The sequence below is a fragment of the Saccopteryx bilineata genome, chromosome 2 (assembly GCF_036850765.1).
Source record: "Saccopteryx bilineata isolate mSacBil1 chromosome 2, mSacBil1_pri_phased_curated, whole genome shotgun sequence".
Classification (NCBI taxonomy): Eukaryota; Metazoa; Chordata; class Mammalia; order Chiroptera; family Emballonuridae; genus Saccopteryx; species Saccopteryx bilineata.
In genome coordinates, this window is record NC_089491.1 from 180,942,496 (window position 1) to 180,970,420 (window position 27,925).

Here is a 27,925-nt window from a genome sequence, read left to right on the forward strand (position 1 = left end):
CAAACTATAAATAAATTCACATTTATGTTGCTTTTAGTGTTCTTTAGCTTCTACTGTTTGATAAATATGTGGGAGGAGGTAAGTCAAAAACTACTCCACAGTATAATGTTCTAATTTAAGCTAACCAACAGTCTTTGCCAACATTTTAAAACATATTTTCTTTTTAATTCATATAAAAGTGTATATTTCATATCACATTTTTATGTTTTGATATAACTGAATTTCAATATTATTTTGTGTATTTAAAATTATCTGAGGATGGTTTTATAGATTTCAGGTGGCTGCAACTGGTATTGTGTATGGGTGAAGTAAGTAAAGCCTATCTAAGTGCAATATAAATGACAGACACTTTTTGCTAAAAGTGTGCTAGAAGGCACTGGCTGGTTAGCTAGGTTGGTTAGACCATACTCCAGATACACCAAAGTTGCAGTTTGATCTCCCATCAGGGCAAATACAAGAATCAACCAGTGAATGAAGAAATAAGTAGAACAACTAATCAATCTCTTTCTCTCCCCTTTCCTTTCCTCTTCTCTCAAATCAATAAAAATAAATAATAAAATAAAATAAATGTACTGGACTCCTGAGGATTTTTATAAACTTGTTCAAAGGTCCAGAACAAAAGAACATTTTCACAGACATATTAGGATTTACACAAGGTTTATGTATAATATAATGGAAAGAACATGAGTCTATAAGTCTTGATTTGGTCTTAACTCTGAGATCTTGAGCAACTCAAATTTCTAGGCCTATTTTCTACTGCAAAATGTTGGATTTCTATTTGATAATTTCACCATTTCTTTAAATATGTTTATATATCTACTATCCTGTTCAAGAATTAAGCTAAGAGGAAATGGAAGATTTAGAAAGGGATAGGTAAGGGTCAAATTACAAGAATAAATTTACTAAGAGTTAGGGCCACCAAAGAAAATGATTCAACAGAGAGCTGGTTCTCCAGGAAGAAGTCATAAAAGAAACACAGTAGTACATTAACCATTAAAAAAAAATATTGCCACTGTAAAAAAAATAGAGGACTGGATAAAGAAGATGGGGCACATATACACCATGGTATACTATTCAGCTAGAAGAAATGATGACATCGGATCACTTACAGCAGAATGGTGGAATCTCGATAACATTATGCAGACTGAAATAAGTGAATCAGAAAAAAACAAGAACTGCAGGATCCCATACATTGGTGGGACATAAAAACGAGACTAAGAAACATGGATAGGCATGGGATGGTTACGGGGGGTGGGGGAGGAGGGAGAGGGGGAGGGGGAGGGGGAGGGATACAAAGAAAACTGGTTAGAGGGTGACAGAGGATGATCTCTCTTTGGGTGATGGGTATGCAACAGAAGTAAATGACAAGATAACCTGGAAATGTTTTCTTTGAATATATGTACCCTGATTTATTGATGTCACCCCATTAAAATAAAAATTTATTTATAAAAAAAAATATTGCCATTTGTGACAACATGGTTGGACCTAGAGAGTATTATGCTAAATAAAATAAGTCATACAAAGAGGACAAATACCATATAATTTCACTTAAATGTGGAATTAAAAAAACAAATAAATCAACAACAATGACAAAACCAGAAATTAATTTATAGATACAAAAATCATTTTGATGTTTGCCAAATTAGGGGGTTGTTGGAGGAATGGGTGAAATGGGGGAATAAATTATGATATATGAATTGCCAGTTATAGAAAGAGTCATAGGGATGAAATATAGGAAGTACAGTCAATAATATTGTAATAACTATGCATGGTATCATAGATGGGTACTAGACTTAGTGAAGTGATTACTTTTATAAGGTATAGAAAAGTCTAGTCACCATGTTGTACACATAAAACTAATGTAATATTGCATGTTAACTATAATTGTAAAACTTTTAAAAATGAGTTGGGAAAGAACAGATATATATTTTAGCAATTGTATTTTTTTCCCTTGGTGTTATTTTCTATTTTAATAGAAATATTACATTTATATTATATTTCTCTGTATATGAGTGAACATAGGTATTTATGCTATTTTTACAAAAGAGAATATTCTATTCTCTCTAGCTTTCTAAACTTGAGCCAATATATTTGAGAAAAATTAATTGGACTGTTCCTTCCAAAGCATTAGCTGCATTTAACTGAATTATGCTTGTGATAAGACTGCATGATTTAGGCATTATGTGTACACTTAGGAATACCATGCCTGATATTTTAATAGTTCTCTTATTTGTTTTATATATTAAAACAAAGTCTTTCTTAGGATATTTTATAACTACTATTAATTTTTCTACTTCAAAAAATTTATGTTAAGTTGTAAAAATATTAATCAGTCATAAATATTTCTAAGATCTTACTTAGACTGTTCAGTAATAGTTGTACTGTGGTTCAATATTAGGTTTAATTTTCCACCCTGTTTTTAAAATTTTTGTGAAATTTGACTTAGGATTTGCCATAGATCTTTCTTGAGAGTGCTGTAGTGTGTAAACTGTGCATGAGTATTTTTAATATTATTTGTGCAAATACCAGTATTACATTATGAATCTTGGACATAACCATGAAATAGTACAATACCTCTTATCATATATATCATGGAGAGGGTGGAAATCAAGCTCCAAAGATAGTGCTATGAATAGTTTATGAGTTCTGTAAAGCTACTAGAAGATGAAAGACTGTGAGTCATCTCAACCAAGCTACTTAAACATCAGACTAATCAGGCTGCAACTTGTCAGACATTTGGTGAGGTCACCCCATACCATCTGGTCACAGAGAAGCCAGCACAGACAAGAAGAACCAACAAGCCAATACAGAGAATTATGAAAATAATAACTGTTTTCTCTTTTAGTCTATTAATTACTTTCTGCATTGTTTATTATGCTACAGAAGCTAAGAGATACAAAGATAGTGGGATTAAGTAGTTGTTTTGGGGTGTAATTTTTTGGTGGTACTGAAATTTTATTAACAAGAACAAGACAAAGCTGCCTTGTCTCTTCAGTCTTATTCAACACAGTTCTGTAACTTTTAGCCAGAGCTATCAAGCAAGAGAAAGAAATAAAAGGCATTCATATATGGAAAGAAGAAGTAAAAGTCTCACTTTTTGCAGGTGATATGAACCTGTATACAGAAAACCCCAAAGACTCCACAAAAAAACTGTTAGAAACAATAAACTAATAGTAAAATAGCATGACACAAAAATAAATATACAAAAATCTATTGGTTTTCTATACACCAATGATAAAAATTTGGAAAATGAACTCAAATAATTCTTTTTACAATTGTAACAACAACAAAAAATACCTAGGAATAAACTTATCAAAGGACCTATATATGTAAAGGACCTATATACTGAAAATTATAAAGCATTATGGAGAGAAACTGAAAAAGACACAATGAAATAGAAAAATATTTTGTGTTCATGGATTGGAAGAATCAATATAGGACCTGGTTGGTTGGCTCAGTGGTAGAGCATTGGTCTGGTATGTACATGTCCCAGGTTTGATTCCTGGCAGGGCACATAGGAGAAATACCCATCTGCTTCTCTACTCTTCCCCCTTTCACTACTCTCTCTCTCTCTCTCTCTCTCTCTTTCTCACTTTCCGTCCTGCAGCCATGGCTAGATTGGAGCTAGTTGACTCTGGGCCTTGAGGATGGCTTCATGGCCTCTATCTCAGGTGCTAAAAAGAGCTCAGTTGTTAAGCAACAAAACAATACCCCAAAAAGACAAAGCATCACCCCCTAATGGACTTGCTGGGAGAATCTTGGTTGCAGCACATGCAAAAGTCTGTCTCTCTACACCCCCCCACCTCTCACTGAATTAAAAAAAATAATAAAAAGAATGAACATTGTTAAAATGGCCATGTTACTCAAAGTAATATATAAATTTAACATAATCTCTATCAAAATCCCAATGTCATTTTTTAAAGAAATAGAACAAAATATTACAAATTTTTTTTGTATGAAACCAAAAAAAAAAAAAGAAAAATGAAACAGCCAAAACAATCCTAAGAAAAAAGAATGAACCCAGGGGTATCACACTACCTGACTTCAAATTATACTATACAGCCACAATAATCAAAACAGCAATATATTGGCAGAAAAACAGACAAATGGGCTAATGGAACAGTATTGAGATCCCAGAAATAAAACCACATGTATATGGACAAATCATCTTCAACAAAGGAGCCAAAACACACAATGGAGAAAAGAAAGCTTCTTCAGTAAATGGTGATGAAAAAATTAGAAAGCCACATGCAAAAGAATAAAACTATACTACAATGTGTCTGCCTGTACAAAAATTAATTTTTTTTTATAATTTTATTTTTTTAATGGGGTGACATCAATAAATCAGGATACATATATTCAAAGATAACAAGTCCAGGTTATCTTGTCGTTCAATTATGTTGCATACCCACCACCCAAAGTCAGATTGTCCTCTGTCACCTTCTACAAAAATTAATTTAAAAGAAATCAAAGGCCTAAATATGAGTGCCAAAACAATAAATTACACAGAAGAAAACATAGGTACTAAACTCATGGACCTTGGCCATAGAAAACAATTTATGAATTTGACCCTTGAAAGCAAGGGAAGTAAAAGCAAAAATAAGTGAATGGGACTATATCGAACTAAAAAGCTTCTGCACAGCAAAAGAAACTGAAAACAAAACAAACAGGCATCCAACTAAATGGGGGATGATATTTGCAAACAACACCTCCAATAAGGGTTAATATTCAAAGTATATAAAGAACTCACAAAGCTCAGGAACAAACAAGCAAACAATCCAATTAAAAAATGGGGAGAAGACCTGAACAGACACTTCTCCCAAGAGGACATACAAATGGCCAACAGATATATGGAAGAAGAAAAGTATGGTGGTTCCTCAAAAAATGAAGAATAGAGCTACCATATGACCCAGAGATCCCTCTACTGGGTATCTGCCCCTAAAACTCAAAAACATGGGTATGTAAAGACACATGTAGCCCCATGTTCACTGTAGCATTATTCACAGTGGCCAAGACATGGAAACAACCAAAGTGTTCCTCTACAGAGGTTTGGATAAAGAAGATGTGGTACGTAAATACAATGGGATACTACTCAGCCATAAAAAATTATGACATAGTGACAGTTAAGACAACATGGATGGACCTTGAGAACATTATACTGAGTTAAATAAGTAAATCAGAAAACTCTAAGAACTATATGATTTCACACATGTGTGGGATATAAAACTGAGACTCATGGACATAGATAAAAGTGAAGTGGTTACCAGGGGGAAAGAGGGAGGGGGTGAGGAGGAATGGAGTAAAGAGGAAAAATATTTGTAACAGAAAATGATCTGACTTTGGGTGATGGGTATACAACATAATCTACAGTTTAAATGCTATAGAAATGTTTACCTAAAACTTATGTTCTTTTATTGATCAAAATGTTACCCTGTTAAACTTAATTTCCTAAATAAAATTTTAAAAATAATAAAAAACTTTAAAAAAATTTGTTTCATTTAATTTTTAAACAGGCTTAAGTTCCAATGAATAGAAATCAATCTATAAAACATGTCTATGTTCCAGGAAAGTAGTTATATTTCTTACTAACATTAAATATTATCCAAGTAAATAGTGTTCATATAAGAAAGTTGAGTGTGGGAGTATCTAGTGTAATAAAAGAAAAGAAGAAAGTATTTTGCTATTAAGATTTGATTCTTGGAAAGTGAGATAAGAATTATTTGTTAGCTTTCCATTTTCTTGTGAGGTAGGTTGTAAACTAATCTACTGGGCCTGAATGAGAAGGTTATTCAGTATTTTGAGAAGAGTAGAGGAACTTTTAAATATTGTTGTGGAAATGAGAAGCAGAGCTGACTAGAATATATGAGAAATGACAGAATAGTGAGAACAATATTGGAACTTTGTGTTCTTTCCATTTCTCATTTAATCCTTTTTATCCCATTGTTATGTAAAGCTATTGAAAAGATCTCCACTAAGATGGGAACCTGGTGGCTAATTGGGCTCAAATTTTAAAAACTAGAACCTAAGAACCATTTTTTACACAGGGACCTCTCATGCAAACCACAGTTCAGGGAGAATGTTGCAGTAAGCTGACTGCCTCTTGCACAACCGGCCTGGCTGCACTATGTTCCTGCCATCTGAGCCAGCCCTTATAGAGGAGTTCCTGGAATCATATTTCAACCATTACGACTGAGACTTTTTCTCTGTTAAATCAGAGCTGCACAGTTATATCACCATCAACAGCTTCAATAATCAATCATAGTGGTTCCATTCTTACCAATCAGGACAATGCCTTTTGGATCAACCAAACAGCAAAAATTTGGAGTCTTCATTTGCATAAAGATGGACTAATCAGAAGCCAGAGGTAGGGACTTTGGGCTATAGAAGTCAGCTCTCCTCTGCCTCAGGGAGTGCATTTTCCCTTTCCACCAAAGACTGAGGACTGTATTTCCCCAGCAAGAGCTGAAACACAGAAGATATTTCACTAATGCAGAGCAGTACAGAGTGGACTAGAGCAGATGGAGCAGATCAAAGCAGTGCTAAACAGAGCAGAGCTGGCCAGCTGGAGCGAGGCCTCACCTCAACGTTTCTACAGTCCTGCTACTTCATAACCAAGCTGTTTGGACTTACTATATTATTCTTCTTCACCATACCCCAGATTAGAGAATCGTATTGCCATTTAATTGACACCAATGATCATCAGTTGACATGTTGAGATGGTGGAGCATTGGAGATGGGGCAATATAACCATGAGATGGGAGTTGGGGCTGAATTTCCCCAAAAAAGAAATGTAGATGAATGAAGGGCAGTTGGGTTTTATGGCCTTAATTAAGAAAAAAACAACAACACCATTTTGGATTATTTATAGCTTCTGAAAGATTATAATTTGAGTTTTACCTTGTTTCATTTTTCTGTATTTTGCATGTAGTGTAATATGTACATAAGCCATGAAAAATATTAACAGTTATCTTATACATGTTTAGTAGTTATAAACAATTGTACTATACAGAATAACCCAAACTATTATAACTATTAGAATAACTAATACTGTTGATGTAAGAAATGTCCAAACTTGTAAAGAAAAATTAAAAAGGGAAATGACATTATCTTTTGGAAATGTAAAAAACAACACCATTGCTGAGAATTTGTTTTAATTTTGAGATTTTTATTGAAAAATGAAAGTGCAATGTATTAGTCATGAACAAAATATATAATAAACCTTATACTCCTATGTAAGTCGCAGAAGATTTAGTGCATGTGTTTGAGGTTTTAGTAAGACTTGCTCTCATACTGCCATGGCTTAAAGGCCTGTTAATACTTTAATAAATAGTTCTCTTAATAAATAACTCTGTTCTCCAAGCCCCAAAGAAAATTGTTTTTTATACTTTTATCAGTAATCAATAATCCATATTTGATAGAACAATAAATTAATATTTATGTCAAGATTTTAAATTTTTAGGGATTTCTTTCTAAATTCTGACATGGTCTCTGTGGAAATTTGTAGTGCTTCTGGTTGATTTTTTGTTTTGGATTAATGCAGGAAAAAATGACAATTATGAAAAAAAAACAATAGAAACTATGGTTTAGGAAGCTTGATACTCTAGGTATTACTGTTTATAAATACACACAGACACACCACACCACACCACATACATACACATGTATTAATTTAATTCTCACAACAAAATATTTTTTTACACATAAACATATGAAGGGACAGAGAGGATAAGTAACTTATCCTAGTTTCCACAACTAGCACATGGCAGAGCAAAGAGACAAATCCAGGGAGTCTAGTTCTAAAATTTGTGTTATTAACTACAATGTTATTTTTGTTTTGCAAGAGAATGGTTCTGGATCATTTTCATCATATGAAATTAACATATTCACAATAGACACAGATTGCCAGTAATATTTGACAAACATATTAAGCTACCAAAATTCAAAAAACTGATATATTTCTGCCAGGGAAAAATTATTTTGAACCAAACACAGATGAGTTAAGTACTACATTAATACAATTTTTAGTGGGATCAATAGATAGAAACTTATTAATACAGTAGTTTGAAAAAAGGGAATTTTTAAAATACTTCTTGGTTCTTAAAACTCTAGTTAAACATCAGGAGGTTGTAGAATTTATTATTCATTGGAAGATAATTAGGAAATGTTATGTAAATATATAAATGTGTATAATATATGAAGAATTTCTAAATAACACTGCACTGTATAAGGATGATAACTGTGAAATAAAATAATAGTTTTGCCGCCTGACCAGGTGGTGGCACAGTGGATAGAGCATTGGACTGGGATGTGGAAGACCCAGGTTTGAGACCCCGAGGTCGCCAGCTTGAGCACGGACTCATGTAGTTTGAGCAAAAGCTCACCAGCTTGGACCCAAGGTTGCGGCTCGAGCAAGGGGTTACTCAGTCAGCTGAAGGCCCGCAGTCAAGGCACATATGAGAAAACAATCAATGAACAACTAAGGTGTCACAAGGAAAAATTGATGATTGATGCTTCTCAACTCTCTCCATTCCCGTCTGTCTGTCCCTATCTCTCTCTCTCTCTCTGACTCTCTCTGTCTCTGTAAAAAATAAAACAAACAAAAGAAAAATAGAATAGTTTTGCCAAAATAGGGCAAAATAATAATAATAATAATAATAATAATAATAAGGCAGTATTATCCAACATTTATTAAAAACTTATAAAACTCAACAGCAAAAAAAAATCTAATTAAAAAAAGGAGCAAAAGACCTGAATAAACATTTCTCCAAAGAAGACATACAGATGACTAATAGACATATGAAAAGACACTCAATATCATAAGCATCAGAGAAAGGAAAATTAAAACTACAATGATATAGCACCTTATACCTGTCAGAATGGCTGTCATCATAAACCAACAATCAGGGACAAATATACAGTGACAGAAAATGATTTGACTTCGGGTGATAGGTACACAACATAATACTGGTAGTTCAAATGCTAAAGAAATGTTTACCTAAAACCTATGTACTTTTTTTTATCAATGTCACCCCTTTAAATGTAATTTTTAAAATATAATTTAAAAATAAATGTTGGTGAAGATATGGAGAAAAAAACTCTCATGCACTGTTGGTGGGAATGCAGATTGGTGCAGCCACTGTGAAAAGCAGTATGAGTTACCTCAAAAAATTGAAAATTGGGCCTGACCAGGCGGTGGCGCAGTGAATAGAGCGTCGGACTGGGATGCAGAGGACCCAGGTTCAAGACTCTGAGGTTGCCAGTTTGAGCGCGGGCTCATCTGGCTTGAGCAAAAAGTTCATCAGCTGGACCCAAGGTCACTGGCTCGAGCAAGGGGTTACTTGGTCTGCTGAAGGCCCACGGTCAAGGCACATATGAGAAAGCAATCAATGAACAACTAAGGTGTCGCAGCAAAAAGCTGATGATTGATGCTTCTCATCTCTCTCCATTCCTGTTTGTCTGTCCCTGTCTATCCCTCTCTCTGACTCTCTCTCTGTCCCTGGGGGGAAAAAAATTGAAAATTGAACTGCCATATGACCCAGTGATTTCTCTTCTGGGAATATATTCAAAGATACTGATTCAAAAGAATATATGCATTCCTATGTTCACTGCATCATTGTTTACAATAGCCAAAATTTGGAAGCAGCCCAAATCTCTATCAGTAGATGAGTGTATAAAAAGCTGTGGTACATTTACACAATGGAATACTACTCTGGCTTAAAAAAATAAAAAAGAAATCTTACCGTTTGTGACAGCATGGATGGATCTGGAGAGTATTATGCTAAGTGAAATAAGCCATTAAGATAAAGACTAGTACCATATAATTTCACTCATATGTGAAATCTAATGAACTCAATGAACTAATAAAAAAATAGAAACAAATTCATAACTAGAGAGAACAGATTGACAGCTGTTAAAGGGGAGGGGTATTGAGAGGCTGAGTGAAAAGAAGGAATTAAACAAAAAAAACCTCATAGACATAGACAACAGTATCGTGATTACCAGAAAGAATGAGGAGTGGAGGGAAGTTAGAAGAAGGTAAAGGTGGGTTATATGGTGATGGAAGGAGACCTGGCTTGTGACAGTGAACACACAATGTGTGTGTGTGTATACAGATGTGTTATAAAATTGTACACCTGAAATCGATATAATTTTATTAACCAATGCCACTCAATAAATTCAATAAAATGTCTTTAATGTTAATAATAGGTTTTAACAACCTTTTATATTATTGAAATCAATAATTACATTTATTTAAATCTGAAATGACAAGAGCTCAAGTAATGCCTATGTATTTAAATACATTCATTTCCCAAGATCTTGAAAGCCTAGAAAACTGTAATCGCAAAACTCTGGTGTGTGAAACATATTGTAATACTTAGGCAACAATTCCTGAAAGGGAAGAAATACTATAAATAATAAAACCTTTTCTGATGACATTCAGAATTTCTGAATGTCTGAATGTCATTCAGACAAAGTTTATTGATAATTCAACAATCCAAAAACGTTTACAGACCTCAAAATACTGTCAGCTAAACTAACATAAATATTAAAAAATATTATACTGTTGTCTTCATGTGCAGATGGGGATAAAAAGAATCTTTTTTTCTGTAAAATTAAAAAAGAGTTAGAAAAAAATATAAAGAATAAGTTAGTGTTTCTGCTTTGGATAATTATGTATGAATAGCCAAAAACTATGTTAAAAATCTTTCTCTGTTTAAATGAAGAACAAAATGAAAAATTAAAAAGTAATATATATTTTAAGTATATACTACACAATCTCTTTTAGAATGTAACATTTTTTGAATTGGGTTTTAATCTACCTCACAAAGTGTAAATAAAATATAAACTATACACAAATCTACCTTTTTACTTGAAATATTGGAATAAAAATATTTATATTCAGATATTAGCTGAATTTAATGGTTCCTCCAGTGGCTAATTTTAATGCAGCAAGGTAAAGTAAGACTGAAATGAGCTGGTTGCACTAAAATTGCCAGACATCTTTTATTCTCTATTGTTATATTTCATTACCATTGATGAAAGGAATTGATTTCAGAAGACAGATGGGGTGGTAATGAAGAGCAGGCTAGCTTCTCTGAAAGCATCCTGCTTCTCAAGTTTTTGTTCTGGAGAAAGTTCCATGGACATGTACTAATGCTTTTGTCACTCTCCTCTATGCAATTATTACCTTCTTTAGTGAAAACAGGCTCCACATCATTTAATCACTCCATCAGCAAAGAAGTCCTTGTCACTGTCATCCCAACACTAATCACTTTGCAGAAGTAAGAAAAAGTTGAACAAGAGAAAATATGTATTTAGTTTTTTTTAAAAAAATATTATTATCTATTTTTTTTCTAATAGGGACAAACTACGAAAAAAACAAAAGAAAAGATTTTTTATATGTTAGTTCTTAGATATCTTAGCTCTATTTGGTTAAAAGACTTCATATAGAACTTGAGAAAAAGGTTAGGCAAGGTTTTATTGTTATGAAATTTGGCATGTAGCTACTGTCCATTTATTATGCATGAATCTGTTAATGAGCAGTCTCTCTATTAAGAAATGAGTAATTGCTTCTTCCTTTAACTTTTTTGACTTCACAATTAAATATAAAATACCTGAGGAAGAGACTACATAAAGGATATAAAATGTATCCAAAATAACTCAGCAAAAACTAGCAGAGATGTCTTCATTATCTGTCTGTATTCTCCTCAGTTTGGATGATTTACCATGACCTGAGTATGTTTTGTACTTTGGAGGGCTAAGCATGTTTACAATTGTTATTCTATGTGCTAAAATTCCCACCTGTGAAAAACCTATCCATTCTCTAAGCCCCAATACTAATTTGACTTCCATGAAATCTTCTCTAATCATCATCATAAAAATGTTGCTTATAATTGCAATAGCATCATATATACTTTTAAATCATATACTATGTAATTATTGAATTTGAATTAATTCTTTACATGGTATATTTCTACTATTTGGTGATTTCTTTGAAGACAGATCTTCGCATCTTCATCTGTCATAGCCAAGGCCATCATAAGCCAGCCTCGAAATGTGTGTGAATCAGCCCAACCAAAGAGTCAAACACAGGCTGGCAAATTTATAAACAAATGACTCAGCTACTTTATAGACAAATGAGAAAAAAACAAAAACAAAAACAGTCATTAATTTAAAATTCAACATTTTGTGATGGCTTTATTTACAATTAATAGCTAACTGCTATCATTTGATTGCCTTTATAAGCTCTATTCATTTTAATAAGTCAAATAGGTTTTACTTTATCTGTCTTCGAAGTTTCCATAGGTTATCCTCATGACTATTTTTTTATAACTTAATGCCAAAAACTAAGGAGTCAAGTTATTTCTATTAGAGACAAAGATTACTCAACACATCCCTGTCTCTACAATAATTGCCTATCTCACTGGCCTTTCAGCAGGTTTCTTCCAGAGATGCAAAGCATCCTTCATATGCTAAATCTTGTATTAGCAATTTTCAGGTACTTCAGTTCCTCTTAGGACAAGTTAATCAAGTGATGCACACATCTACCACATATCTGAGTATCAACTCTGATCAGAAGCTTATCTAGATGCTACAGTTTAAACATAATCGATAATGATCCCAAGTTAAGTCCTGGGTCACCCATTTACAAAGAGTATGTACATGAGCAATTTCTGTTGCATGTTATAAAATTTGATTGTCTTAAATGTATAAATCTGAGAAAATAGAATAAAATTAGATGGTATTCAGGATTACTTTAAAAATTAAATTGAAATAGTACATGTAGAGAATTTATCATAATACTTGGACCAATTGTTCAACCAATGTTAGTTATTATTTGTATTTCAACATGATAAATGACACATTAAACACGTGCAAAAAATATTATGAGAAAACAGGATAAATTATTCTTTCTAGAAAATTCAAGTAAAGCTGCAGAGAATAGGTGACATTTGAATTGGGATTTAGAGCATGAGGAAAAAGCTAAGAAAAAGAGGCAGGAAAAGCAATTCCAGGTAAAGATACTTGAATAACACAAGAAGAAAAATATCCTTGTGTGTAACGAACAGTGTTCTTGTGTTGGTAGACCACAGGATATTTGCATTGATAAACAAGTAGTGACCAGTTATACTATTTTAAAAGTGGAAGAAAAATAAGTAATTATAACTATTGTCTAATAAACATGTACTATGAAACAAGGACTGTGTTAAGCTCATTGGCAACAAAATCTTAATAATATCGTAAAATTGTAGTAACATTATTATTCCACTAGTTGATAAGAGATTGGTAAAAAGAAAGATTTAGTTACTTGCCCAAGGTCACTGTGTTGACAAACAAAACTATTATGGATATATAGTAAATTTATCTACCATGATTTAAATACAAGATTTAGACCCAGATAACATGACTTCAGAGACCATACTACTTCCTGGACCACAAATCTAAAAAGCTAAGGATACTCAATTTTATCTAATTAATTAAAAAGTCATAAAATCCACTTTCTGCATAAATCCAGCAACTAATATACATGTATGAATCTAAATAGCAAAAGATATTGGGAAATTTAAGAGCTGTGTATCCACAAGACATTCAATTTCAAATATTTTCTTAGATAAACAAAATAGTCTTAGGGTCAGTTTTCAACAGTTGATTTGAGAAGTATGTAAAAATTTGAAGTCACAAAGTGACATGGTGGGTTTATAATTAAAAATATATATAAACAAGGTGAGATTGAACTAAAATAAGGAGAGGTTGGAGAGAGAGATGTAAAGAAAAATTCCAACAAGGAATTAAGCTCTGGATGGAACACTAACAGTGGAAAAGATTAAGGTGACAACCCAAAGACCCTTGCTATTGTTGAAGAAAAGGCTGAATAAAGACTCTCCAAGACAGCCCTTCCTGTATATTAACAAATATATGAGAAGGGTTTTTTTCAGTGAATTTTAGGGAGTCCTCAATACTCTATTTCAGTATTATTGACTTCTTGTAGAATGCTTTGCAAGAAGTGTTGTCTCATTCTTATTAGTCTAGTGGAGACCACAGAGGGAGAAATATACTTAGGCATGGTTCCAAACATAAATCTCTGGCAAAAATCCTTGAGTTAACAAAATAATTAAATCTCAGAACTGCTTGTGTTCAAATTACAGCTTTTCTACATTTTAACTTGTTTTCTAAATGTACTTATGTTTCTTTATATGGAGACTGTAAGGTATTTTTCCCTGCCGAGAAGGAAGGAAGGGGCAGGAGCCACAAAGTGTGAAATAGCAAAGGCTTTATTGAGTACAGAGCATGCATCCCTCCTGGCGAGGTTCCCTGGCCCAGAGGAAAGTTGGAGGCCAGGGAAGTCACAAGGATTAAACTGCATGGGAGATATTTAAAGGGTTCTTAGGGTGGTCGAGTTAATATGATGTGGTGAAATCTCACTGGCTGGCAGTCAGTCACTTTTTTCCCAAGGACTCCTGGGAAGTTTCTTTTGGTGCACTTGATTGTGGGCGGTCCTAGCCAAAGTTCACGGGTCTGAACTTGGTAGATAAATTTACTATATATCCATAATAGTTTTGTTTGTCAACACAGTGACCTTGGGCAAGTAACTAAATCTTTCTTTTTACCAATCTCTTATCAACTAGTGGAATAATAATGTTACTACAATTTTACGATATTATTAAGATTTTGTTGCCAATGAGCTTAACACAGTCCTTGTTTCATAGTACATGTTTATTAGACAATAGTTATAATTACTTATTTTTCTTCCACTTTTAAAATAGTATAACTGGTCACTACTTGTTTATCAATGCAAATGGTCACATGACCATTTCTCATTATCCACTGACCTTACATTCTGACCTTTTGTGTTAAATAGAAAAGGGGTGTCATTTATTTGTCTGGCTACTTCCTGCTGGTTAGGGGCATTGTAGGGAGGGGGAGATCGGACGGTGGTGGCTTGGAAGGGTGTTAGGAGGAACATTTGTTTGGCTGTGACTGGAGAAATTTTGCAGATGTGGTCCTGTAAGGATTTAAAAAAAGAGAAGTAATAGGGAGATTTGCAGGGTTTAGTCTTTTGGTGAGTTGGAGATGGATGGAGTCCAGTGGTTCTGACTGCCAGTGGTCCTGTAAGGAGGCAAGCTTGAGGCAAAACTGCATGTCAGGAGTGGTGTAAAAAGGGGAAAGGAAGGGGTCCCATCCACTCCCATAACTGAGACCTGTGAGGGAATTAGAGTTCCAGAGTGTGATGGCAAAACAAAAAAGGTAGTCCCCTGTGTCCACAAGAAATGAGATGGACTTACCCATTCGTTGCAGCATACCCTGGGTTCTCTGAGTCCAGGCCGTGTCCTAGGAGTTTGAGTGATGCGCCCGCCTGGCTGGATTGGCCTCCCATTTGGGCGGCTTGTCTTCCACATAGAGGCGCCGAGGAAAAATCTGTTGCCCAAAGGGGCAATCACTCCACCAGTGACTGGGCTGTATGCAGTCAGGGCAGGGCACAGTGGGCAGCTGCGGGCAGGGGCCCTGCAGGGACCAGGGACCCTGCTTGCCACACTTAAAGCAAGCTGCTGGTGGGGTTTCTCTTTGTGGCTTGGATTTGGGTTGGGCACTTCCTATGCCTTGCCTCTGTTGTTCCACTGGCCTCAGGGTTGCCACAAGAGCCGGGGTTTGGAGCGTTACCTTCTGCTGCATGCAAGCCTGGTGAACAGCCGTGGCCTGTTTCTACTAGTTGGGACTGTTAAAAACTTTAAATGCCATGTTCACAGGACCTGGATAGGGGTTTAGGGAGTTGAGAATAAGAGGAGGAGGGCTCATGTGGAGCCAGGCACCCAGATCCCTCAGGAAACGCTGAAGCCAGAGGCAGGACAGGGCCAGAACTTCCTGTAAGAAAATTGGGGTTGGACATCCTGAAAACTGGTGTAAGAGCCAATGCCAGGCTGAGAATGGCCTGACAGAGGAGGGGTTTAAGAACACAGTGGAGAAGGGAAGGGACCCTGATCATCAGGGGAGGAGAAAGAGAGATGGTAGTGATGAATAAGAAACTGGTTTTTGCGAAGGGAGGGGAGGAGGCTCTTGGAGGGAAGAGACCTGAGCACAAAAGAGGTCAACAGAGGGACCAGAGAAAAGTCCCGAGAGAGGGGTGCCCCGGGGGTCAGGCAGGAGGGAGAGAGTGTTGGGATTCTGCGGAGAAGGAAAGATCAGGAGTGGAGGTTTTAGGTGAGATTTCTCTGGCCAGTAAAAGGGCCTTCATGGTGGAACAGGCGGCACAGAGATTAAGGACGGGTGCACGAATAACTAGAAGCCCTATATGTAAGGGATCTCCAACCGGCTCCCAGCTTTTTTGGTGATAGTTAAATTGGTGAGGGTGTTAAAACCGAAAGTCCCTTCAGGAGGTTAATTCAGTGGGTTCTGTGGCTTGGCCACAGCGGAGAAGAAGAACAGTTTCTTCTTCTTTAGGGAGGGAGATTCCTGTGCCCCCACAGCCACCCTCAGTCCTCAGAGTGGTCAGATTTGGGTATAAGCGTCCCCAAACTCAAGCTCTGGCCACGGATGGAGAAGGTAAAGTGGATGTGCTCAGGACGTCTCCACAAGAACATGCACTTGGAATGGAAAGACTTCCCTGACATAGCTACAGTTTCGTACAGGGAGTCTCAGAGAAAAGAACTCAAGGGTGGCTGGAGGCAGGGGACTTACCACACCATGCGCCGAAGTGGGTGAAAGGTCGGAGATCCTGGTTCTTTCTCGGAGGGGATGGGAAAGAAGAGCGGTCCTTGCGGACTTCAACTCCTCCCAGATTTCGGCACCAAAATGTAAGGTATTTTTCCCCGCCGAGAAGGAAGGAAGGGGCCGGAGCCACGAAGTGTGGAATAACAAAGGCTTTCTTGAGTACAGAGCACGCATGCCTCCTGGCAAGGTTCCCTGACCCCAAGGAAAGATGGAGGCCAGGGAAGTCACAAGGATTAAACCACATGGGAGATATTTAAAGGGTCCTTAGGGTGGTCGAGCTAATATGACATGGTGAAGTCTCACTGGCTGGCAGTCAGTTGCTTTTTTCCCAGACTCTTAGGAAGTTTCTTTTGGCATGCTTGGTTGTGGGCAGTCCTAGACAAAGTTTGGGGGCCTGGGTTCCCCATCTGACCATCCCCCATTATCCACTGACCTTACATGATAAGATATTACCTTCTTCATAAGAAAACATAAAATAATATAAATGTAGAGTGCCTAGCTCAGAGCATGGCCAGTGGTAAATACCTAATAACTGTAAAGCATTTTTTTTTGTATTTTTCTGAAGCTGGAAATGGGAAGAGACAGTCAGACAGACTCCCGCATGCGCCTGACCGGGATCCACCCAGCACGCCCACCAGGGGCCACGCTCTGCCCACCAGGGGGTGATGCTCTGCCCCTCTGGGGTGTCGCTCTGCCGTGACCAGATCCACTCTAGCGCCTGGGGCAGAGGCCAAGGAGCCATCCCCAGTGCCCAGGCCATCTTACTCCAATGGAGCCTTGGCTGCGGGAGGGGAAGAGAGAGACAGAAAGGGAGGAGGGGGGTTGGAGAAGCAAATGGGCGCTTCTCCTATGTGCCCTGGCCGGGAATCGAACCCGGGTCCCCCACACGCCAGGCCGATGCTCTACCACTGAGCCAACTGGCCAGGGCCTAAAGCATTTTTATATTAATACTATTATTCCTTAAGCCAGTCTATATGGACAGAAATGATAGCTAGTAATGCAAATAAATAGCAATTATAGAGTATATAAAGTAATTATTTAAGCTACTTTTCAAATTAAGACATATGAAACCAAGAATAGTGTATTGTAACATGTATGCTTTCAATAAATATCTCCTGTCTCATAGGAATATATAAATAGAATTTCCCTGTAACTGTTATTAAGCTGAGTAAGAACCTTCTTAAAAAGTATCTCCCTTTACATGTTTATGTTTTTCCTTCTAAAAGTTAGATATGTCATCCTTTATTTATTTTTTTTCAGATTTTATTTATTTATTTTAGAAAGTAGAGAGAGGAAAAGGCGAGGGTGGGGGTGGAGGAACAGGACGCATAAATTCATAGTTATTTCTCCTGTGTGCCTTGACCAGGCAAGCCTAGGGTTTTGAACTGGCAACCTCAGCATTCCAGGTCCACCCTTTGTCCACTGTGCCATCACAGGTCAGGTGAAATATCATCCTTTAATCTTAACTTGACACATCTCATTGTTGAATTGGCGACAGACAATATGATTTATTAGGACAAGTTGTGGTTCTTATTTTTTGGGTAATATGCACATTATTAGATTTTTAGGATTCTTGTAAGGTGATGTTCCATTTTTATACTCAGTTTAAACAGTATTTTAGATTTCAGAAAAAATAGAAACTGAATAGTTTTTACTGAAAGGAAAATTTTACCCTTCCTCCACCAAGACAGAATTGGCATTATGAAATTGGTTCTTGATTTTGTTAGTATATCTTTCCAAAACCAACACAAAACATTGTAGCTTAAAAAGCTCTTAAGTGACAATTTTTATAGGGTTTTTATTACTTTACAAAAATTCTCATAAGTAAATTTGATAGTTATGTTTGTTTAATCAAATTTCTATAAATTGTTTTCTAACAATATAACACTTATTAAAATATATGCACTGTAATTTTGTATGTGATTTATGAATAGAAATTACATGTGAATAATATGGTACTTTTATTATTAGAACATACTATATCATAAATATACTTTAAATTTAATAAAATCAGCTTTTCAACATTTGGGGTAAATTATGGCACTCAAAAATTTCATAAAAATTATATTCTCTTTCTTTAATTTATCAAGAACAATTTTTTAAATTTTATTTTTGCCTTAAACAACATAGAAGTTGATGTCCATTGAAGCAAAAATGATAATAACATGACATTACATGGTATACACACTTTAAGGAAAAGCCCAGTTATTTTGAATTGCATCAAATATTGGAAAAAGTGGGTATCTAAATTCTAGTCCATTATGTCCACTGAGGCCCTGAAACCTATATTTGGATGACGAAGGAAGATGTTTGTTGATTTACAATGAATAATGCATAGAGAAAGTAAGGTGTATGAATTTTCTCACTGGAATGTACTTCCAGTTGAATAGTTATATAAGCAAACATAGAGTTGCTGCCTGTTGAGATTTTTCTGTTTGTAGACTATCTTCAAATAGATTTTTGACATCAAGAGCAAGAAATATTTTGGACCTTGTATTACAGTGTGCTCATTTTTCTTTCCGTTTTTATATGAATACTGAAGTATAATTAGCATAACTATGATTTAGCATAGTTATTAACATAGCTATAATTAGCATATATATGATTGCTGATCATTGCATAAAAAGACCAAATGTAGTGAGATAAAGCTCTCTCAAGGCTTATCTATCCCATCATCTCCAGTATACAATCTCAAAATATGAGTCAGGAACACAAGGTAAATTATCATGAAACACTAAAGCACAAGTAACAATGTAATGTTACACTATAGTGCAAGAAAAAGTAATTGCTGAATTTATTTAAGGAAACCCCAGTATGCACATATAGGAATGTATATGTTAATATTATATACTTACATTAAACTCAGACTTTTATTAAATATTACTTATATTGATATTAATTTTTTAATGATAGTTAATTGAGAGACAAGTAGAAAGAAACACTTATTAAAAACAATAAGTTATTGCTAACAAATAGTAAAAATTTAGGTGATAATTTGGATAATTTATACATAAAAATGTTTCTGTTGAAATATATTTTTAAAATACCAATCTTCTCTTTTAATTTTACTATATGTTGTGATTAATTATTCAATTACTAATTTCATTCTGCATTTGAAGACTAAACCAGAGTTAAAATGAAAAACAAATAATAATAAAGTATGTAAGAATTATTAATGGACAGACACCTATTAAAACGTCACATCAGGCCTGACCTGTGGTGGCACAGTGAATAAAGTGTTGACCTGGAATGTTGAGGTCACTGGTTTAAATCCTGGGTTTGCCTGGTCAAGGCACATATGGGAGTTGATTCTTTCTGCTCCTCCCCCTTCTCTCTCTCTCTCTTTTTCTCCTCTCTAAAATAAATAAACTAAAAAATAAATAAATAAACCATCATATCAACCTCACGGAGTAAGTACTATGATATTCATTTTTACAGATAAGGAAGCTAAGGTACATGGAGATTTTAAAACGTGCCAAAATTTTACAGTAAGAATTTAAGTTTATGTGATCTGGCTCCAAAATTTATTCTCTTAACCACTCTACTTTATTGCCTTAGTATTGCACTTGAATTTTACCATTTTTCTCATATGTAGTGCTCAACAATGACATAGCACATAGAAAAGAAAACAGAAGGGGAAAGCTTTTACATAGGCAAGTTTTAAAGCCACCTAGAAGAGGAAATTAGAACCATGCAAGCTATAGTAATTTTCCAGGAGTTTTCAATATTTAGAAGATAATTTTCTGAACATCAATAATAAGCATTAAATAAAATGTTGAGTATTTTGCCACTTTCTGTATTTTTTGCACATGGTTGTTTTATTTTTTTCCTGATATCTTGAAGAACTTACAGATCTGTGATCCACTATTAGCATAAGAAGGAAATTTTAGTAAGTATGGTGGAATTAATTTACTAGATAATTTAAAAAACTCAATAATTTTTTAAACTAGCAGAAGAAATGAAATTTATTATGATAAAATGGTAATTGAATCCATATATTTCTTAGCAGAAAAGTGTTCTCATACAAGCAGTTGATTAGTCTGATTACTTATTAGGCATTTATTGGAGAGAAAGGGAGAATTAATAAGAAAATTCATCTTTATTATTCATTCATTCACTCACTCATTTGTTCATTTATTTGTGATATATTTTAAACTTTCCTCATTGCACTCAGACATTGTGCTCAGCATTTAGGACATAAAGGAGAACACAGTTTCTATTTTCAAAACACTAATACTTTGTCATACAGGAAACCATTAAAACAGTACAGAAAAGAAATAACAAAGGCCTGATCTAGCAAGAACGATAAAAGGAAGTTCAGATGTGGAAAAGGATAGGAAAAAAAATAGTAGGCCTTGAAAACTGACTGTAAAAAAATTAAAAAAAAAGGAAAATAAAATCAACCAAAAAAAGAAATTTGAAAGAAAATACTTTAAAACATTATGGAAACATTTTATGACAAATTAAATCTGATATCACTGGCATGATAAATTAACAGCAAAAAGTAGAAATTGGCATTATACTTATGAGATTCTCAAATTACTCTAATTAAATCAGGTCAAAAGCAGTTACTCTTATAATCAGTCTTCCATTGATATATGCATTTTTTTCCTTGAGAGGTTCAAAGTACTCTTGTCCTCCACACAGCCATTAGAGAGAAAAGTGAAATAATTGTGGACACCTAGTTAGCTTATGGGGCTATGTTTCACAATATTGTGGGAATCTTCCTATGACTGGGATTCCTAGTTGTTAACTTTCAGAGTTGTCCACATTGAGCCTCTAGCAATTATAGTTCATATGCTTTCCCCTACCACTCGTTACTGTGACAATTTCTGCTTGTGAGTCTCTATTGCTTAAGATGTGATGCCTTGTGTTTGCCTATGTCTCCAATCTGGGGGTAGTAGTTTGCCTGATAGTCTCCCTTAGTAGGTATCCAAGGGAGTTATTGATTTTTTAGTCTGTTTAGTTTTTTACTTGTTAGTTTGGAATGGTTACTTTAAAACTCCTTACGTACAAAACAGACAGCTATATAATTTGTAATTATTCACATGGCTTCAAATTATTGGGCAATTGTCACTCCATTCAGTATTTTTCCTTATGTCAGGCTGACCTCTGGAAATCCAGATAAGAGTTTATTACAAAGCCAGAAAAAAAAATTTTACCTTGCTGCCAGTAAGTGTATTATCTTGATATTGTCTTTTGTAATTTTTTCCTGTTTATTTTTATCTATAAAGCAATAAAACTTTAAAGGGTATAGAGAAATAGGTATGGGAAGAAAATAAAATCAAGCACAGAAACTAGATTTTTGGTGAGATGAAAAGGCTTGGGAATAATTTTTCTTATTTTTATCTTTGATAGACAGAGTTGAGTGGGAAAGCACTTTTAGTACAGTACTTAGTAATGGAAAAGATACTGGTAAATAAAGCTTATGCTTATTTTAGTGGTATAATGTTTTATGGAAACTGTATCAGTTGAGAAAAATTATTATACACTGGTAAGATAAATGCATTATATGCTATAACAGATCTTGACTAAAGTACTTTATAACATGACTTTAAATGTGCATTAACTGGTTATTAAAATGCCCATTAGTATTTACCAAGAGGAGATTCTAGAATAGTGTATGTATTGCTATAGCTTTCATACACTTTTAAAATAAGCTTTTTTATTTAATTATAAAAAAGGGCCTTATATATTCAATGTATTATAATTCATTATATAATAATTTATTTTATATAATTCATTTTATATATAATTTTATATAATTCATTTTATATATAATTTTAAAACAAAATTAAATTACAAATGACTAAAATATTTCTGCTTAAAAATTTCATTGTCATATATTATCCTATTTTCAGAAGAATGCTGGGATAGTCATAAATCAGATCTATATTATAAGAAAAATCATCAAACATTATGTATGCTATTGCACAATTACATACACACTAAAGTCTAGGCAGTTTATCTATATCTAAGTAGCTTTGTATTAAAATATAAGTAGATGATGTCTGAAAAAAATAATTTTTTGTCTCCATATACACTGAAGGAAAAAAAATATTCAGCAGCAATTTTAAAGTGCAATTACATTTTATTTTTTTAACTAATGATTTCCTATACTTTGAATGTTTGAATTTGTTGCCCTTTTTCTATCTTCAGAAGGAGTCACATTTGCATATTTTTAGCAATATACAATATCTATAATTATTATATAATATATATGTTTCAAGTTAATTTCTCTAGATGTTATTTATCATTAATATTATTTTCTGAGAAAAAATGCCTTAATAAAATGAGCATTTTCCCCAAAAAATTATTTCTCAGAAATAGAGAGGTTACCTTGTTTTGAGAATGTACCTATGCTTTCAATTTATGGGTATTTCAATTGCTTATTTTAAACTCTATAATATTAAGAAAATAAAAATACTCTCTTAGATTCTTTAGGTTAGTAGGATAAATCAATTATAAAGGAGCAAAAGATAACTAATATAATAAATATTTCTGGATTACAACTTCACAAATGTCTTCTTTTGTGGGTGTTTATTTTTGTGGGTTTTTTCTTCAAGTGAGAAATGGGAAGCAGCAGAGAGACAGACTCCCACATGTGTCCAACTAGAATCCACCTGGCATGCCCACTAGGAGGTGAAGCTTGGCTCACCTGGGGCGTTGCTCCACTGCAACCAGAGCCATTCTAGTGCCTGAGGCAGAGGTCATGGAGCCATCCTCAGCTCCCGGGCCAACTTTGCTCCCATGGAGCCCTGGCTGTGGGAGAGGAAGAGAGAGATAGAGAGAAAAAAGAAGGGGAAGGATGGAGAAGCAGATGGGTGCTTCTCCTGTGTGCCTTGGCCGGGAATCGAACCTGAGACTTCCACACTCCGGGCCATCACTCTACCACTGAGCCAAATGGCCAGGGTCTTCACCAATGTTGATTGAACTTTAAACTTACTTTTGGATGATTATATTAAAGATTTCATAAAGTATGTTTTTATAGAGGTCACAAGAATACACCTCCATTATTAGTAAATGGACTGCCTGCAATATTATTTATATTGTGCCTTTAGATTTAACTTTCATAGAGAACAACATTTACCTATACAAATGTTACTGTACTTCAAAATACTGACATTAATTAAAATATTTTATTGTAGAAATTAAAACTATATTACTCCAAAAGTAGCTCTGATGGTTGCCAAAATGAGGTAAAGATTTTGTGTAAAATGTTTCATAATGTATCAGCAATCTGTAGGTTTAACAAAACTTCTATCAAAATTCTCACATCTTTTTTACAAAATAATAAAATATCCAGTTTCCAAATTCATATAAAAATACAAGGGACCTGACTAAATACAAATTTTGAAAGAGACCTTGAGATTCCAAGAAGACAACAGGGTAGGCAGATGTTCCAACTGCCACCTATCAGGGCCAAATTGAATTACAACTTATTTTAAGAACAATCATCATGAAAAACCAACTTTGGACTAAATGAAGAGGAGTCTATAACCAAGGATCACAGAAGAAGCCACATTGAGATGAGTAGGAAGGGCAGAAACACGAAAAGTTTTGTGCTGTTTCCAGGAGTAAATGGGGCAGAATGTCTGGAGGGACTCTCACTGCAAGGAGGTTTGCTTTGAGAGGTGAGGGTCCTAAGCCCTAGACCTGGCACTCCAGCCTAGAGCCCCAGAGCCTAGAAGAGGTCCTCACACAGCATCTGGCTAGAAAGAGCCAAGGTTTCTATCTGCAAGAAAGATGAGAGCTCTTGGAGAAGCAGGCTCTATCTTAAAGGGCTAACACAAAACATCTCATTAACAACCACTTACTCAGGGCTCCAGTTGAGGGAGGGCTGAGAGGACTCGAGTTGAGTGAGGAGAGTGTGATGTTGGTGGCCCATGAGGAGATACTGTGGAGGATGGCCAACAGAACCACTGTGCTAAGTCATTTTCCAATCCTGGAGTTGGCATCTTTCTTGGGTGGAGCAGTCTCCTCACTGTAGCATCAACCTTAGGAAAAGCAACTTTCCCACTCCTATGGAGATTGAGCTGTTCTGAGAAGCCAGGATGCAGGGGTGCTTCAGTGACTCAGTTTTCTGTCATTGAGGCTGGAGATTTCCCTCACACTCTCCTGAGATTATGACTGGTGCTTCTGCCTCACAAGAAATTCAATAAAAAATGTTCAGACTGTAGGCAGACCAAATCTCTAGATTTCAGAGGCCGTATCTACCAGACTTTTAATGACCATACCTGAATGAGGTCTGTGAAAAAAGTCTGGACAGACTGACACCTGGGAGTGAGGGGTAAGAGCCATACTCACAACCCTTCATAATACCTGAACTGCCCCAATCTCTAGGCTCCACCAGAACTTTTATTTCAGTGGTTGAGGCCAACAGGCAGCCAACAGACAGGCTGTAAGCATCTTTTCTGACCACAATGGCGTGAAGCTAGAAATTAAGTATAATAGTAAAAACAATCAAATACTTGGAGGCTAAATAGCATGTTATTAAATAATAAATGGGTTAACAATGAGATCAAGGAAGAAATAAAAATTTTCTTAAAACAAATGAAAATAAATATACAACAATTAAAATCTATGGGACACAGCAAAAGCAGTCCTGAAAGGGAAGTTCAGAGCAGTACAGGTATACCTTAATAAGCAAGAAAAAGCTCAAATAAACAACCTAACCTTGCATCTAAAAGAACTAGAAAAAGAACAACAAATAAAGCCCAGAGGAAGTTGACGGAAGGAAACACTAAAGATCAAAGTGGAAAAAATGGCATAGAGGCTAAAAAATAAATAAATAAAATTAGAAATTAAAGTTGAGAAGTACCAACTGACATCACAGAAATACAAAAGATTTTAAGAAAATATTATAAAGATTTATATGCCAAAAAATAGGACAACCTAGGAAAAATGAATAAATTCCTAGAAATATACAATCTTCCAAAACTGAATCTGGAAGAATCAAGAAACCTAAGCAGAATGATTACTGCAAATGAAATTGAAACAGTTATCAAAACACTCTTAGCAAACAAAAGTCTTGGAATGTAGGGCTTCCCAGGCAAATTTTACCAAACATTCAAAGAAGAGCTAATATCTATTTTTCTCAAGCTATTAAAAAAATTCAAGGAAAGGGAATACTTCCAAGCTTTTGTTATGAGTCAAGCATTATCCTCATTCCAAATCTAGGTAAAGACCTTACAAAGAAAAAATAAACTATAAGCCAATAACCCTGATGAACATAGATGCTAACATTTTCAATAAAATATTAACAAACAGTATCTAGCAATACATTAAAAAAGTCATACATCATGATCAAGTGGGATTTATTCTGGGAGGCAAGGCTGGCAAAATATTCAAAAATCAATAAACATGATTTGCCTGACCTGTGGTGGCACAATGGATAAAGCATAGACTTGGAATGTTAAGGTTTTCAGTTCAAAACCTGGGCTTACCTGGTCAAGGCACATATGGATGTTGATGCTTCCTGCTCCTCACTTCTTCTCTGTATCTCTCTCTCTCTATCCTCTCTAAAATAAATAAAGTCTTTAAAAAAGATAAAAAACCCCAAGAAACATAATTTATCACATAAAGAAAATAAAAGATAAAAATCAAATGATCATATTAATAGATGCAGATATGATCAAATCCAACACCCATTTATGATCAAAACACGGAACAAAAAATACAGGGAACATACCTCAACATAATAAAGGCCATCTATGAAAAACACACAGCCAACATCATATTCAATGGGCCAAAATGTAAAACAATCCCCTTAACAATACAGGAGTGCTCCCTTTCATCACTCAGTCTCAACATAGTTCTAGAAGTTGAATGCCACAGCATCCATACAAGAAGAAGAAATAAAAGGCATCTGAAATGGAAAAGAAGAAGTAAAACTGTCATTATTTGCTGATGACATGATACTATACATAAAAAACCCTAAGTCTCAGTCAAAAACTACTAGACTTAATAAATGAATTTAGCAAGATGGCAGAATATAAAACTAATATTCAGAAATCAGTGGCATTTTTATACACTAACAATAAACAGTCAGAATGAGAAATTATTACACAATCACCTTCACAATAGCAACAAAAAAAATATAGTATCTAAGAATACATTTAACCAAGGAGGTAAAAGACTTGTACTCAGAACATTATAAGACCAAAAAAAAAAAAAAAAATAGACCCTGGCCAGTTGGTTCAGTGGTAGAGCGCTGACCTGGACTGTGGAAGTCCAGGTTCAATTGCTGGCCAGGGCACACAGGAGAAGCACTTATCTGCTTCTCCACCCTTCCCCCTCTCCTTTCTCTCTATCTCTCTCTGTCCCTCCTGCAGCCAAGGCTCTATTGGAGCAAAGTTGGTCTGGATGCTGAGGATGGCTCCATGGCCTCCACCTCAGGCACTAGAATGTCTCTAGTTGCAATGGAGCAACGGCTCAGATGAGCAGGAACACCAGCCCCTAGTGGGCTTGCTGGGTGGATCCTGGTCAGGTGCATGTGGGAATCTGTCTTTCTGCCTCCCTCTTCCTCACTTCAGAAAAATACCAAAAAAAAAAAAAAAAGAAGCTGCCTGATCAGGTGGTTGTGCAGCAGATAGAGCATCAGACTGGGACATGGAGAACTCAGGTTCAAAACCCACGGTTGCTGGCTTTAGCATGGGCTCATCTGGTTTGAGCAAGGCTCACCAGCTTGAGCCCAAGGTCGCTGCCTTGAGCAAGGGTCACTCGCTCTGCTGTAGCCCTCCAGGCAAGGCACATATGAGAAAGCCATCAATGAATAACTAAGGTGCCACAATAAAGAATTGATGCTTTTCATCTCTCTCCTTTCCTTTCTGTCTGTCTCTATCTTTCCCTCTCTCTGACTCTCTCTCTCTCTGTCTCAGTCACACAAAAAAAGAAAAAGAAACTGAGAAAGATACAAACTAGTGGAAGCATATACCTTGATCATAGATAGAAAGAATTAACATCATTAAAATGTATACACTACCCAAAACAATCTATAGATTCAGTGAAATTTCTATTTAAAAAAATCTATCATAGGGAGAAAGAAGATGGCAGTTGAGTAGGCAGATGCACAGACACCCAGCTCTCACCACCAAACTGGAATACAAATCAATTTAGGAAAAATCAGCATGAAAAACAAACTCTGAACTGCAAGAACAGCTCTCAAAAACCAAGGAGCAAAGAAGAAACCACAATAATCCTGGTAGGGAGCACCTGA